At 37.8% G+C, this 14,568-nt stretch overlaps 1 protein-coding gene across 1 annotated transcript in view; it reads right to left on the bottom strand.

Annotated features, from left to right (window-relative positions):
* The window catches only part of cdkal1 (CDK5 regulatory subunit associated protein 1-like 1), a 390,498-nt gene that overhangs the window by 353,366 nt on the left and 22,564 nt on the right, over positions 1-14,568 (bottom strand). The window lies entirely within an intron of this gene.

Below are 14,568 nucleotides of genomic sequence, written 5' to 3'. Positions count from 1 at the left end.
TGCTAGGCCAAAGAGATGTGTTTTTAGTCTAGATTTGAACTGACAGAGTGTGTCTGCTTCCCGGACAATGTTAGGAAGATTGTTCCAAAGTTTTGGGGCTAAAAAGGAAAAGGATCTACCGCCAGCAGTCGATTTTGATAGTCTAGGTATTATCAACTGGCCGGAATTTTGAGATCGCAATAGACGTGAAGGACTATAATGCGTTAAGAGCTTGCTCAAGCACTGGGGAGCTAAACCATTTAGTGCTTTGTAAGTGATCAGCAATATTTAAAAATGTATACGATGTTTAATAGGGAGCCAATGCAGTGTTGACAGAACCGGGCTAATATGGTCATACTTCTTGGTTCTGGTAAGAACTGTAGCTGCTGCATTTTGGACCAGCTGTAGTTTGTTATATTTTATAAAACATATATATATATATATATATATATATATATATATACACACACACACACACACACACACACAGTGGGGAGAACAAGTATTTGATACACTGCCGATTTTGCAGGTTTTCCTACTTACAAAGCATGTAGAGGTCTGTAATTTTTATCATAGGTACACTTCAACTGTGAGAGACAGAATCTAAAACAAAAATCCAGAAAATCACATTGTATGATTTTTAAATAATTAATTTGCATTTTATTGCATGACATAAGTATTTGATCACCTACCAACCAGTAAGAATTCCAGCTCTCACAGACCTGTTAGTTTTTCTTTAAGAAGCCCTCCTGTTCTCCACTCATTACCTGTATTAACTGCACCTGTTTGAACTTGTTACCTGTATAAAATACACCTGTCCACACACTCAATCAAACAGACTCCAACCTCTCCACAATGGCCAAGACCAGAGAGCTGTGTAAGGACATCAGGGATAAAATTGTAGACCTGCACAAGGCTGGGATGGGCTACAGGACAATAGGCAAGCAGCTTGGTGAGAAGGCAACAACTGCTGGCGCAATTATTAGAAAATGGAAGAAGTTAAAGATGACGGTCAATCTCCCTCGGTCTGGGGCAGCAGGACCTGGTCAATGACCTGAAGAGAACTGGGACCACAGTCTCAAAGATAACCATTAGTAACACACTACGCCATCATGGATAAAAATCCTGCAGCACACGCAAGGTCCCCCTGCTCAAGCCAGCGCATGTCCAGGCCCATCTGAAGTTTGCCAATGACCATCTGGATGATCCAGAGGAGGAATGGGAGAAGGTCATGTGGTCTGATGAGACAAAAATAGAGCTTTTTGGTCTAAACTCCACTCGCCATGTTTGGAGGAAGGAGGAGGATGAGTACAACCCCAAGAACACCATCCTAACCGTGAAGCATGGAGGTTGAAACATCATTCTTTGGGGATGCTTTTCTGCAAAGGGGACAAGACGACTGCACCGTATTGAGGGGAGGATGGATGGGGCCATATATCCCGAGATCTTGGCCAACAACCTCCTTCCCTCAGTAAGAGCATTGAAGATGGGTTGTGGCTGGGTCTTCCAGCATGACAACGACCCGAAACACACAGCCAGGGCAACTAAGGAGTGGCTCCGTAAGAAGCATCTCAAGGTCCTGGAGTGGCCTAGCCAGTCTCCAGACCTGAACCCAATAGAAAATCTTTGGAGGGAGCTGAAAGTCCGTATTGCCCAGTGACAGCCCCAAAACCTAAAGAATCTGGAGAAGCTCTGTATGGAGGAGTGGGCCAAAATCCCTGCTGCAGTCTGTGCAAATCTGGTCAAGAACTACAGGAAACGTTTGATCTCTGTAATTGCAAACAAAGGTTTCTGTACCAAATATTACGTTCTGCTTTTCTGATGTATCAAATACTTATGTCATGCAATAAAATGCAAATTAATTACTTAATCATACAATGTGATTTTCTGTTTTTTTGTTTTAGATTCCGTCACTCACTGTTGAAGAGTACCTTTGATAAAAATGACAGACTTCTACATGCTTTGTAAGTGGGAAAACCTGAAAAATCGGCAGTGTATCAAATACTTTTTCTCCCCACTGTATATATGCATGTTATATATATATATAATATAATATAATATACATACACTGCCACGGTCTTCAAATACATAAAAGCTAAGTCATGTTGGGCAGGTATTTGAAGACCTATTACGTTGTGAGTCAAGTTCAAGGGTTACTCTTTTGGTGTAAATCGATGCGTGCGGCTATCTGCCAGAAGCTAGTTATTTTAGTCGATAAAGTTTTAAATATGGATATTTTTCTTACATGAACGCGTCGCTTCACTTCAAAAGGCCTTTTTTAACCCCTGCAGAGCCGTTTCGAGCACTTTAATCATAAATAGATGCGCTTTGATGGACTTAGACAGACAGCCATTCACTCCCATTATCAAGCTTGGAAGAGCCAGGACATTTTTTAATATAACTCCGATTGTATTCGTCTGAAAGAAAAATGTCATATACACCTAGGATGACTTCAGGGTGAGTAAATCATGGGCTAATTTTCATTTTTGGGTAAACTATCCCTTTAACGATACCCATTCCTATTTATAAAGGAGTACTAATACTAGGCTATTGGCTGTTTATTAGAACTTATTAGCACATATTAATGCCTTATTCTGCAAGACCATATTCTACATCCTTTAATCCTACCCAATACCTAAACTTAACAACCTTACTAACTATTAGTTAGTTTATTGAGGCAAAAGTCTGTAAGAATTGATAAATTAGGAAATTCCAAACAGTCTGTTTTGGGGGTGGCCAGGCCCTGAGAGGACAAAAGGACCTCTCTGGAGATTAGCATTTGAACTGGCCCTCATGCACCATCGAGACGAAAGTCTCACCTCCGAGTCATCCTAATCTACATCTCTTTCCCTCTCCCCTCACCCCTCTCTCAAGCTCAGACGATCACCTGAAATCACCCAAGAAAATGTATAGTTTAATGTGAATGATTATCACAGAGTATTTTCATGTTTGGTATCATTTAAAATGTCACAGTGCGACTGGTACAGATATCTCATATCCAGATAGATAAAACAAAAGGTAATAGGGTTTTTAAGAGCTTATGGGTAACTGACTTACAAAGGAAGGTGGTCTTTAAGCAAATGGTCCCACACCCCCATGAAGATGCGACCACTGCATGCAAATTTCTATTGTTACATGTTTCCAGGTAAAAGGTTTGTCTATTTAAGGAAGTGCAGCAGGGAGATCGAGGCCTTTTTCTGTATTTCAGATGGGTCCGTTAGGCTGGGAGATGTAGATCTCTCAGCCTAACGTATTTCTTAAATGTTGGGTTTGCATCTTATCTCTATTCCAGAGCATTTGATGTTTTGTATCGATTCTCTTTGAATTGATTATGGAATTGGCATGATACATTTACCTGACATAATAAATTGTTACATTGTTGATTATTCTAACTGACTTTGATATTATTTTCATTGAAGAGTTAAACGGAATAGCCAAACATTCACTCACTTTTAGTGAGGCACAGATATTATTAAACCCTTTCATTTATGGAGTCAGATGAATTAACGAGAGAATACATAACTAAATGTATTGTAAATTTAACCAACCAATATTCTGCACGAGTAAGGACAGAACACGTGAGACCTTCCCCGTGTATTGGCGAACCGGCAGATTGGACCAATTTCACGGGCCTTACAAGTCATAGCTAATAGTTAGTTAATAGTGAGAATTGGATCCTAATTTAAAGTGTGAACCAGTCCACCAAATTATTAAATTAATTATAGCATTGTGTATACGTGACAGCATTGCATGATTATGTACATAGTACATATTAAAGCACTACATAAATGCCTCATTCATGTAAACGAAATGATGAATTGTTTTGTTTTTTTAACCGGTTCACTTAAACTGTCAGAAAGAACCAGTTTGCGGAAAAGAATCGGACTTCCCATCACTACACCCAACTACTAAAATTTTCTAACATGACAGACACATGGATCAGAGCAGCTTACAAACTGCACCTAAAGCCACACATTTGAGCTATCAGTCCACAGTGAAACTCCTCATGTCTTCCCTTATTTTAAGTCAATCTCATCTGCAGAATGGTTCACAAAGACCAGTGAAGTGCAGCTCACACCTGAATGTGAGCCAATGCATGTGCCAACACCTATGCTCAGCAGGCTTTTTCTTCTAAATTCCCTCAATCCTCTTTTGCTGTTCTTAATCTACATCTCCTCTCTCCGGGTGTGGGAAGAAGGCTAGTCATAGTACTGAACACTTCTCCTGGCACTGAGGACTCTGAGAAACAGTGGTAGCTGCAAAAACAAGTTGTAAGTTGCTCTGTAGCCAGTGAGAGGAGGAGGCTGTAGCATCACAGCAGTTGTGCGCTTTCATTGGTCACCTCTGTCAGACGTAACATTGTGTAGAGACCGAATTCAGCCACTCATAGCACTGCGAGCATGGTCTATTTTATGAATGAACAGTGAGACAAATGCATAAATATACTGTTCACTGAGAAACATGAAATCAAGCACATAGATGGTGTTCTAGTCTAAAACTCCTTACAGAAAGGTATCTCTGAAACAATATATTTAAGCATTTATACCCAACACATTCTTAATAATGTTTTTCTCCAAAAGCATAAATAAAGATTTTGTGGTTAAAAAAAAATATACTGTAATACTGTCTATGTAAATCATTGCAGTATCCCACCCAATCAGTGCTGACTTTCTATGAAGACAATGCCTGACAATCAAAGACAAGGAGATTTGGTGATGGAGTCACTGCCGCTCATTTCATTTGTCAAGAGTGCCACCTACAGATGGGTTAGGGTTATGATTAGGATAAACCCTATGATTCAGACACTTAAAAGAGGAAAGCTTAGATATATATTCTTCAACATGCAAGCACAAAGTCAGAGTATGTGTGTGTGTAATAAATTAATAAACTATTTTGGTACACATTACTGCTTATGTTTTGGTGTATCAATGAATAGATTAGATAATTATTTGCAGCATTTTAGTTATTGCTTTAAACATTTTAATTTATTGGGCAACAACAGTTCTATGAATAAAATGATTTGGAATGAAAGTTTCAGAGCAAACCAAATTCCCTGAGGTGCGATTATAGTAATTTTTATACATTCGGGAGGGAAAAAAAGTGTCAACTGGTAAAAAAAAAAACGCTCATGTGATATGTGACAAACAACAGGCTGAGAAAGAGAACACGTGTAAGAAAAAGAAATAGAAAAGATGAAAATAAACAGAGGAAGCCGGCAAGGCGCCCATGCTTGTCTTTGTCCCTGACTGAACATTACAGACAAATGAAAGAAAGGAAAAACAACTGTATATTTGACATCAAAAGCTTTAACGTTTCAGAGAAGATGATGATCACTCCAAATGAATTTAACTTTAAATTTCCTCAGGTTTAAAGCTTTAAAAACATTTACCCCTACAAATAGGTATAAACAGAAAAGGCAAACTGAGTACACAGAAGTTTTCCAATTTATAAAACCACATGTACGGCAGAACCTGTGCAAGGCAATGATACACCAATTGATTCCTCATTGATCGCTATATGTCCAGCTATGTCAGTTACTGACATATAAATTGCCAGAACATGCAGCAAGTTTGTCTTGGCTTCAGAATAAAAGCCCTGATCTCTGCAGCGAGGGGACTCATTTCAGACAGTCATGCTGATAACGATAAACGCTAAGATTTTTTTAGTTGACTAGTCGTCATTCATTTAAGCAAATAGTTGACTAGTTCCACATTTATGATATTAATTTAATTACTTAAATATATACTGGGGGGCAGGGGCGCAACTACCCAGTGTCAGAGGGGTATGCAGTAACAATTTTGGCCCCGCCTGCTCGCGATATTATCCCCCCCTCTCTATGTCAAAATTCTATGATGGAATCTTATGAATATCCTAATCCAGCCTATTAGTCCTCTAAAAAGTTATATAACATTGAGGAAATGCAGAAATTATTTAGAAACGCACAACAGCAGCTACGTATAGCTACGCCCCCCTGGAGCTGCGCCCCTATGCGCCGCATATAGCGCATACCCACTTTTTGCGCCACTGCTGGGGGGGACCTTTAAAATATAAATTAGCACTCTAGCACATGCATAATTTGCTGAATTTGTAGGTAAACTAACGTTTCTGAGTCGGTGTTGGCTGCAAAGATGAAAGTTGACGATGCTGACTCGCTTACCTCTGTAGTACAGTGAAAGAGATTTCATATGGATTACATGATCAGAGAATTTTTTTTTATTGGTTTATTTAAAAGCAGACATTTCAAGCTTTCTACGGACATATATGTCTGTAAGGCAAGTACACTCACCTAAAGGATTATTAGGAACACCATACTAATACTGTGTTTGACCCCCTTTCGCCTTCAGAACTGCCTTAATTCTACATGGCATTGATTCAACAAGGTGCTGAAAGCATTCTTTAGAAATGTTGGCCCATATTGATAGGATAGCATCTTGCAGTTGATGGAGATTTGTGGGATGCACATCCAGGGCACGAAGCTCCCGTTCCACCACATCCCAAAGATGCTCTATTGGGTTGAGATCTGGTGACTGTGGGGGCCATTTTAGTACAGTGAACTCATTGTCATGTTCAAGAAACCAATTTAAAATGATTCGAGCTTTGTGACATGGTGCATTATCCTGCTGGAAGTAGCCATCAGAGGATGGGTACATGGTGGTCATAAAGGGATGGACATGGTCAGAAACAATGCTCAGGTAGGCCGTGGCATTTAAACGATGCCCAATTGGCACTAAGGGGCCTAAAGTGTGCCAAGAAAACATCCCCCACACCATTACACCACCACCACCAGCCTGCACAGTGGTAACAAGGCATGATGGATCCATGTTCTCATTCTGTTTACGCCAAATTCTGACTCTACCATCTGAATGTCTCAACAGAAATCGAGACTCATCAGACCAGGCAACATTTTTCCAGTCTTCAACTGTCCAATTTTGTTGAGCTCGTGCAAATTGTAGCCTCTTTTTCCTATTTGTAGTGGAGATGAGTGGTACCCGGAAGGGTCTTCTGCTGTTGTAGCCCATCCGCCTCAAGGTTGTGCGTGTTGTGGCTTCACAAATGCTTTGCTGCATACCTCGGTTGTAACGAGTGGTTATTTCAGTCAAAGTTGCTCTTCTATCAGCTTGAATCAGTCGGCCCATTCTCCTCTGACCTCTAGCATCAACAAGGCATTTTCGCCCACATGACTGCCGCATACTGGATGTTTTTCCCTTTTCACACCATTCTTTGTAAACCCTAGAAATGGTTGTGCGTGAAAATCCCAGTAACTGAGCAGATTGTGAAATACTCAGATCGGCCCGTCTGGCACCAACAACCATGCCACGCTCAAAATTGCTTAAATCACCTTTCTTTCCCATTCTGACATTCAGTTTGGAGTTCAGGAGATTGTCTTGACCAGGACCACACCCCTAAATGCATTGAAGCAACTGCCATGTGATTGGTTGATTAGATAATTGCATTAATGAGAAATTGAACAGGTGTTCTTAATAATTCTTTAGGTGAGTGTATATGTTTGTATGAGTTTCAGTTCATTTTTGTGACATGCTCCAGAAAGTAGTTCACAGACACAGAAGACAGAAAGCACATGCTGCTTGTTTTCTTTATTTTACAAAACTACAGGTTTTGTTGTAATTGTTAATTTACACAAATAAAAGATACTTTTTACAGTTTCAAATGATATATTATTCTTATCTGTATGACCAAAAAGAATATATATATATATATCATTCCAGTAAGTTCAGACAGCCAAAACCTAAAAATGTTGTGACTTCTGGTGTCTTATGTTGGTATAAAATTAACAAAAAACAATAATATCAATAACCACTAGATGGCTGTAGTACTCAATGGTTGCATATAGGCTGAACTGGTGTTTGGTGTTTTAAGCCCCCAACGGCGCCTTCCAGGCAGCGAGGGGATGGGTAGGTTTAAGGTTGAGGGTAGGGTTAGCTGCCTCTAAGGAGCCATTGGGGGTTTAAAACACCATTGAGCGGCTGAACTCTTTAAACCACTGTTATAAAGAATTTAACCTCTTAAGTTTAAAGACTATAGAATATTGAGACTATACAAAGATGCCAAAATATGCTTAGACAAATATGACCAAGCTATAAGGAAAAGATAAAGTAGTAAATCATTTATTTCAAACAAAACAAAACATCAAATTTCAATAACTCAAAAAACTAATTGGTACCAAACAGGTAAGAATAAACATAACAATAACTCAAAGTAAGTGTTAGGTATGAATAAACGGCAAGAACAAACATGTTTTAATTGTGCGCATGTGTGTGTTTGTGTGCACTTGCACAGGTGGTTGTCGATGGAACATACTTTTTTTTTAAAAAAAGTCAGTCACTGGCTCATTCAATTCTTTATTTTTGTATGTGTGAGTGATTTTTTATTTGGAAAAAAACAGCTCTGTTATAGGCTCATTGAATACTGTGTGTGTGTGTGTGTGTGTGTGTGTGTGTGTGTGTGTGTGTGTGTGTGTGTGTGTGTGTGTGTGTGTGTGTGTGTGTGTGTGTGTGTGTCACATTGAGAATGTTGTACAGGATCACCCCTTCATTTGTGTGCATGTATGATATGCATTGTGTTGGATCCAGAGGTGGACAGTAACAAAGTACATTTACTTGAGTACTGTACTCAAGTACACTTTTTGAGTATCTGTACTTTACTTGAGTATTATTTTTCCTGGAAACTTTTTACTTTAACTTCACTACATTTGAAAGACAAATATCGTACTTTTTACTCCACTACAATTCTGTCAAGGTCCTTGAGTAGAAAGTAACATCAGTCAGTGGATGATTTTGGTTGCAGGGGTTGCATTTTGGTTGGAAATGAAAGTCAGGTTGACGTCAGAACCCTGCATCTGATTGACATCAGAACCCGACGTCAGATTGACGTTGGATATTGATTGAAGATGAAAGTCGGGTTGACGTCAGAACTAGAGCCCGAAGCCATTTGTTTTGAGAATAATGGCTGGCTGATGAAGTTATTGGCTGGCTAGCCGGCTCAGCCAAAACCTAAATGGCTGCTGCAGCCGCCAAACTTTTCATAGCTGCAAATGGCTGAAGCTGCCACTTCATGTCTACAGATGTCTATGTTATACTGATTTACTAGATCTCAATATTTCCAAGCAATGCATGGCTTACACTATATTTTACACTATATTTCTACAAAATGCAATACAATGTAATAAAGAAAACACCAGATTTTACTTTCACAACGTATGTACATATTTATTTTGTAGTCTGTATGCTACTAAACATTTTCAAATAGCCTACAATGTGTTGTGTTTAGGCTAAATGTATGTAGGCTAAGTTGTATACGATAACTTGGCATTATCATGGATGAAGCTTATCATATTACACCTTGAAGGAGCAAGTGATCCATATTTGGATCCAACAGAATTGTACAGAAGAGAGAGAGCTTCCTAACGGTGCATGTGAGAGGGTGACGGCAGAGATCGCGGAGAAGTATGTTGAACTTTTTTTTTTTGAACTTTTTTTTGAACGCAAAATTTTGTTGAATTTATGAGAAATCTACAGACGCAAACAGACGAAGTGTAGTAAAATAAAGACCTAAATGTGTATTTCGGACTTTTTTTCACCACAAGTCTGAAAGAAGACATGTTATTGAAGACAAATATCCAAAAATCTCAAAATTGACCAGTAAAAAAACCCCCCGATGCCTGCCGTGTCTCGCCTTAATATAAACACACACTGTTATCAGTATTATTTTGGACAAAGTTTTGCACATTTCACTTCAATTTACACTGAAGCATGCGTCGTGAATTAGAAACGGTGGTTTGTTATCACGTTCAGTGCTATAAATCTCCGTTCCAGAATATTTGGTTCATAACATCAATCTTTGATTCAGGTGTTTGTGCAACCGTGCCCTGAAGATTTAACAAAAGTCTGGGTAGGCCTAAGTTAAAAAAAAAAGTAAGTAGGAATTAGGAAAGTATGCTTGCTTGCTTCTTTCCACCATTTCACCTCAGTGCGAGAAAAAAATGCATCGCTTCTTCTGTAAGGAAAACGAGCAATTTTAATTGGTCGTCAATTCACTGTGAGTCTGTGTATCGTAGCAACGAGCACAAGACTGTGCTGTTATGAATCCAGTGAGAAAATAGATCTCGTGTATGGTTTATATTTCGTGTGTGTATGTCTCTATGTGATAGAATTATTATTTGATGCAAATAATTCTAGCCGGCTCAGCCAAACTTTATCAGATGGCGGCTCAATTTGGCTTACGAAATTATTGGCTGGCGGCGGCTGAAATTCTAAATGGCGCAAATGGCGGCGCCTGGCGGCGGCTTCGGGGTCTAGTCAGAACCCGACCGATGTTGGTTTCTGACGTCAACCCGATTTTCATTTTCAGCCACAATACAACGTCTGTTCAACGTTGGAGATCAACGTCAAACTGACATTGGATTCTGACATAAACCTGATTTTCATTTTCAACGTTGGGTTTGGTCTTCTAAATGCGACTTTTGTCACTTTTTTGGAGCACACTAGCTTATAGATAACAGTAAGATTAACATATTCATACTAAAAGCCAAAAAACTTTAAATAGGGCAATATTTGAGGGAACAGCCATTTGTGTGTCTGAAACCATTGTGGACGTTATTGAGTGCACTTATTCAATCTCACATTCAATCCCACTACTGGAACTGTGTTCTAGAAATAAATTTGATATTGATATGATGGTAGGTAGGCAGGGGTAGATTCAGAGGCATACGGTACTTTAAGTATTACATACAACAATGCAACAATAATAAAACAATGCATTGACATTTACTTTTTACTTTTGATACTTAAGTATTTTTTTAAACGAGTACTTCTGTACTTTTACTTAAGTAAAAATAGGTCTTTACAACTTTTACTTGTAACGGAGTAATATTTGACCAGTAGTATCTATACTTTTACTTAAGTAAGGAAGTTGTGTACTTCGTCCACCTCTGGTTGGATCTATTGATTTTTATTTTAAAAAAATAAAAAAATAAATGCTCTGAATTACAGTTTTTCCCATTCATTATTGGGTGCCCATTTTTGTTCACGAAGGCGAAATTGAGTTGTTGTTTTTTTTTTTTTCACCCACTTAACATTGTAGAATCGAGTCAAATTTTTTTGTGTGTGTGTTCAGGTGGCAAACTTAGGAAAAGTAGCCAAATCTTGTACCGCTCAGATTAAGGAAGGTATTTTGAAAAAATAAATAAAAATGATTTTGCCCACATTTGTCCCGAATATGGTTTAAGTGAACATTTAAAGTGGCTAACATTAGGCTACTATGTATGTGTTTCAAATAATAAGCCATATTTGAGGTCAGTGAATGATAGGCGAACATCTGAATTTCCTACCCGACATAGGCTATTGTAATAGCCACATGGACCAGCCGTGTTAACGATCTACATAATGAGTGACATGAGCATGACTGTTTTAAATCTGTTTTAAATCTCTGTGCAGAGATTTAAAACAGTATGAATAGAAAAGTGCCAGTAAAAAACAAAGTGGGGTACGGGTTAACATGTTAAATTAAATGCTCTTTTTTTTCGTTCAACCGAAAATGTGCTGGGAGTCCACTGTTGCTATAGTAACGAACAGATAAATCATGCAATCTCATTTCACTGTTGTTGCCAATATTGAGGTTATTTCAGCTTCGTACAAAGTTTGCTTCCTTCATATTTAGATTCATTCAACTGAACTGTGTTTATGCATTTTAGACACTTACATTGTTCTTGCTCCGTCCATGCAATAACTGCATCCTTGTCTGAGCAGAGTTTTTGATTTACTTCAACTGCTCAGTGCTCTGGTATTAATGGTATGACCCATTTCAGGAGTTGCCATAATTAAAATTTTAAATCAGAATATGAGCATTACTAACTTACATTCACTAAATTATTGAAATGTTAGCAATGCTATAGGCTCCACCGCAGTAGTTTGAAAAGTGTCTGTCAAATGTCAGCTCGCCCTGTTACTTTGTACTTTTGGTGAAAAATAAATGTAGTGAAGTTGAATACTTTATTTTTATTCAACTCAAGTAAAAGTAAAAAGTACCACAATTTAATTTTATACTTAAGTACAAACAAAAAATAATAACTCTCGTACTGTAACGAAAGTATTTGTAATTAGTTACTTTTCACCTCTGGAAATGCTTCTCAGCAAACTTATAATGGTGTCGACTTGTATTATTCCAGGGTGCACGAACTCAAAGAATAAACGTTTAGCGGGAGTGAATTACTTTCTGTCTCCAGTGAAGGATCCAGTGCATTGTAGGCAGTGGTTAAAGGCTGCAAAGAATCGTAAATACAGAGAGAATGCCGAGACGAACAATCTGTGTTTGTAGTAAAAATCGCAAAGTGATGGGTTTTTGTAAGAAAAATATCCATATTTAAAACTTTATAAACTATAATCACTGGCTTCCAGCAACGGCCGTACGGGTGTTCACGAGAGTCTCACGTTCTGGTGGAAGGGTGACCTATGACCTGTCGTATGACGTAGCTCATCTTCTCTTATATCGAAATCCTCCAACATTTTTCTTTAAAACTTCTCATTTTAGACTTAAAGTTTTAGACTTCTAATGCGTGATCGGCACTTTGTTTTGCTCTATCCTCTGTGCTTCCGCGTTCATTAATTCTCACCTAAGCTTATGCTATGCCATGCGTCCTACGTCTGGTCAGAGGTCACCCTTCCGCTGGAACATGACTCTCTCGTGAATGCGTGTACGGTCGTCGCAAGAAGCCTGTGATTATAGTTTATAAAGTTTTTAATAATTATATAATTTAATAAAATTAAAATCATTAATAATTTATTAAAGATAGGGATACAATTTTTTTTTTTTTCATTTCATCTCCTTCCCCCTCATCACAACAAAAACAACAACAACAATAATAATAATAATAATAATAATAATAATAATAAAGATATTGATATGAATTCCTTATTGATATGGCTAACTGTGCAAATCTTGGACATTATTTCCAAATATTGGACATTATTTCCAACATGAAATCAACTACTTGTTCTCTCAATGCTATTCCTATTAAGTTGTTCAAATATATACTGGACTCTGTTTTGCCTAGTGTACGTTCTACTTTTAACAGCTCCTTACAAAATAGCATTGTTTCATCCTGCTTAAAATAACAAACCTCACTTCTTCTGATCTCAATAATTATGGTCACATCTCAAAATTAACATTTCTGTTAAACAAGCTATCTCCTTACTTGGTTTCTATCAATATTCTGGATCCTTTTCAGTTTTAGAGCCAAGCACAGTACTGAGTCTATCCTTTTAAAAGTGGTAAACGCCTTCATATTATCTGTTGACTCGGGGTAACTGTGCCATCCTTTTATTGATGGAGTTAAGTGCAGCCTTGAACACCGTGGATCACTGCATCAGCTCTATTTTGGGTCCAACCTTGAGTTCCCTGTCCATGCTCCATCTCTATTCCATTTTTGAGTACCTTAAGGTCTCTTATATTTATGCAGATGATACCAAGCTTAATCTTCCTATAAAATCAGAGGGTTGTTCCATAAAAGATGCTAAGAAATGCGGGGATTAAACTCCAAAATCCAACTTGAATAAACCTAACAGTTGGGGCTAAAGTGGCTTCATAAAAGGTAATTCAAGTTCACGCAATCCCACTAATTTGGTCCAGGTTTATCTAGTCTAGATAACTGCATGTGCACGCGTTTCTTAAGCAGCCCTAGAGGTTGATCATAGATCAAATCGATCCACTATCAAACAGTGTATATTTTGTGCCGTTTTATGCATTTGAGACATGGTGTTTGCAAAACTTACATTTCACAGGAATATTCTCCATCTGTAAATCTTAGAAAGTCGTCCAAATATTTCCATTTTGCTGCTAAACTTCACATTGAACGAGCGCTGCTGCGCTGCTGCGCGTCTAATCGGAGCGCAATAATTCTGACCAATATATACATTTTGCTTGGAAAATTAATAGGCTATGTGATATTTTATAACACCAGAAATATCTTCTAATTATAATAATTTATCTTTAGGATTTTGGATAAGTTGCATTGAACTTATAGCTCATTACACTCATATATTTTATACTTAAAATAATAAAAAATAATTGAACAGAAGTAATTCAGGGAAGAATTTTTTAAGAAACCAAATATAATAAAGATACAAAATATAGTTTTGGGTTTAGGACCTAAGCTACTTAAAGATGAATTATGCTTATCTAGAATGCTGAGAATTACAGCTTTTAAAGCAATAATTGCTGATAACGTGAAATTAAGAGCAAAAGTATACATTTTGAAAAGATATGTGCAACTCTAAAATTAAAGAATATTCCATAAAATAAAGGAATACATATTAGCCTACATTAACTAAATAACTATTTGTATAATTGTGTTAAATGTGTTTGAATTGAAAGACATAATAAAGTAGATAATAGTGCTGTCAAAGTTAGCGCGTTAACGTAAAACCATATTAACGGCACTCATTTTTTTTTACGGGCGATTAATGCAGCGCGTATTTTCTGTTTGACACGTGGCCCAACCCTTAGTTGGAGAAATGGAGATACACAGTGTTGCCAACTTAGCGAAATTGCAGACCCCTTTAGCGATTTTTTCCC

This window comes from Abramis brama (genome assembly GCF_963993115.1).
Source record: "Abramis brama genome assembly, chromosome: 17".
In the NCBI taxonomy this organism is placed as follows: Eukaryota; Metazoa; Chordata; class Actinopteri; order Cypriniformes; family Leuciscidae; genus Abramis; species Abramis brama.
Note: the sequence above shows the minus strand (reverse complement) of the source record. Positions and strands in the feature narration are given on the sequence as shown.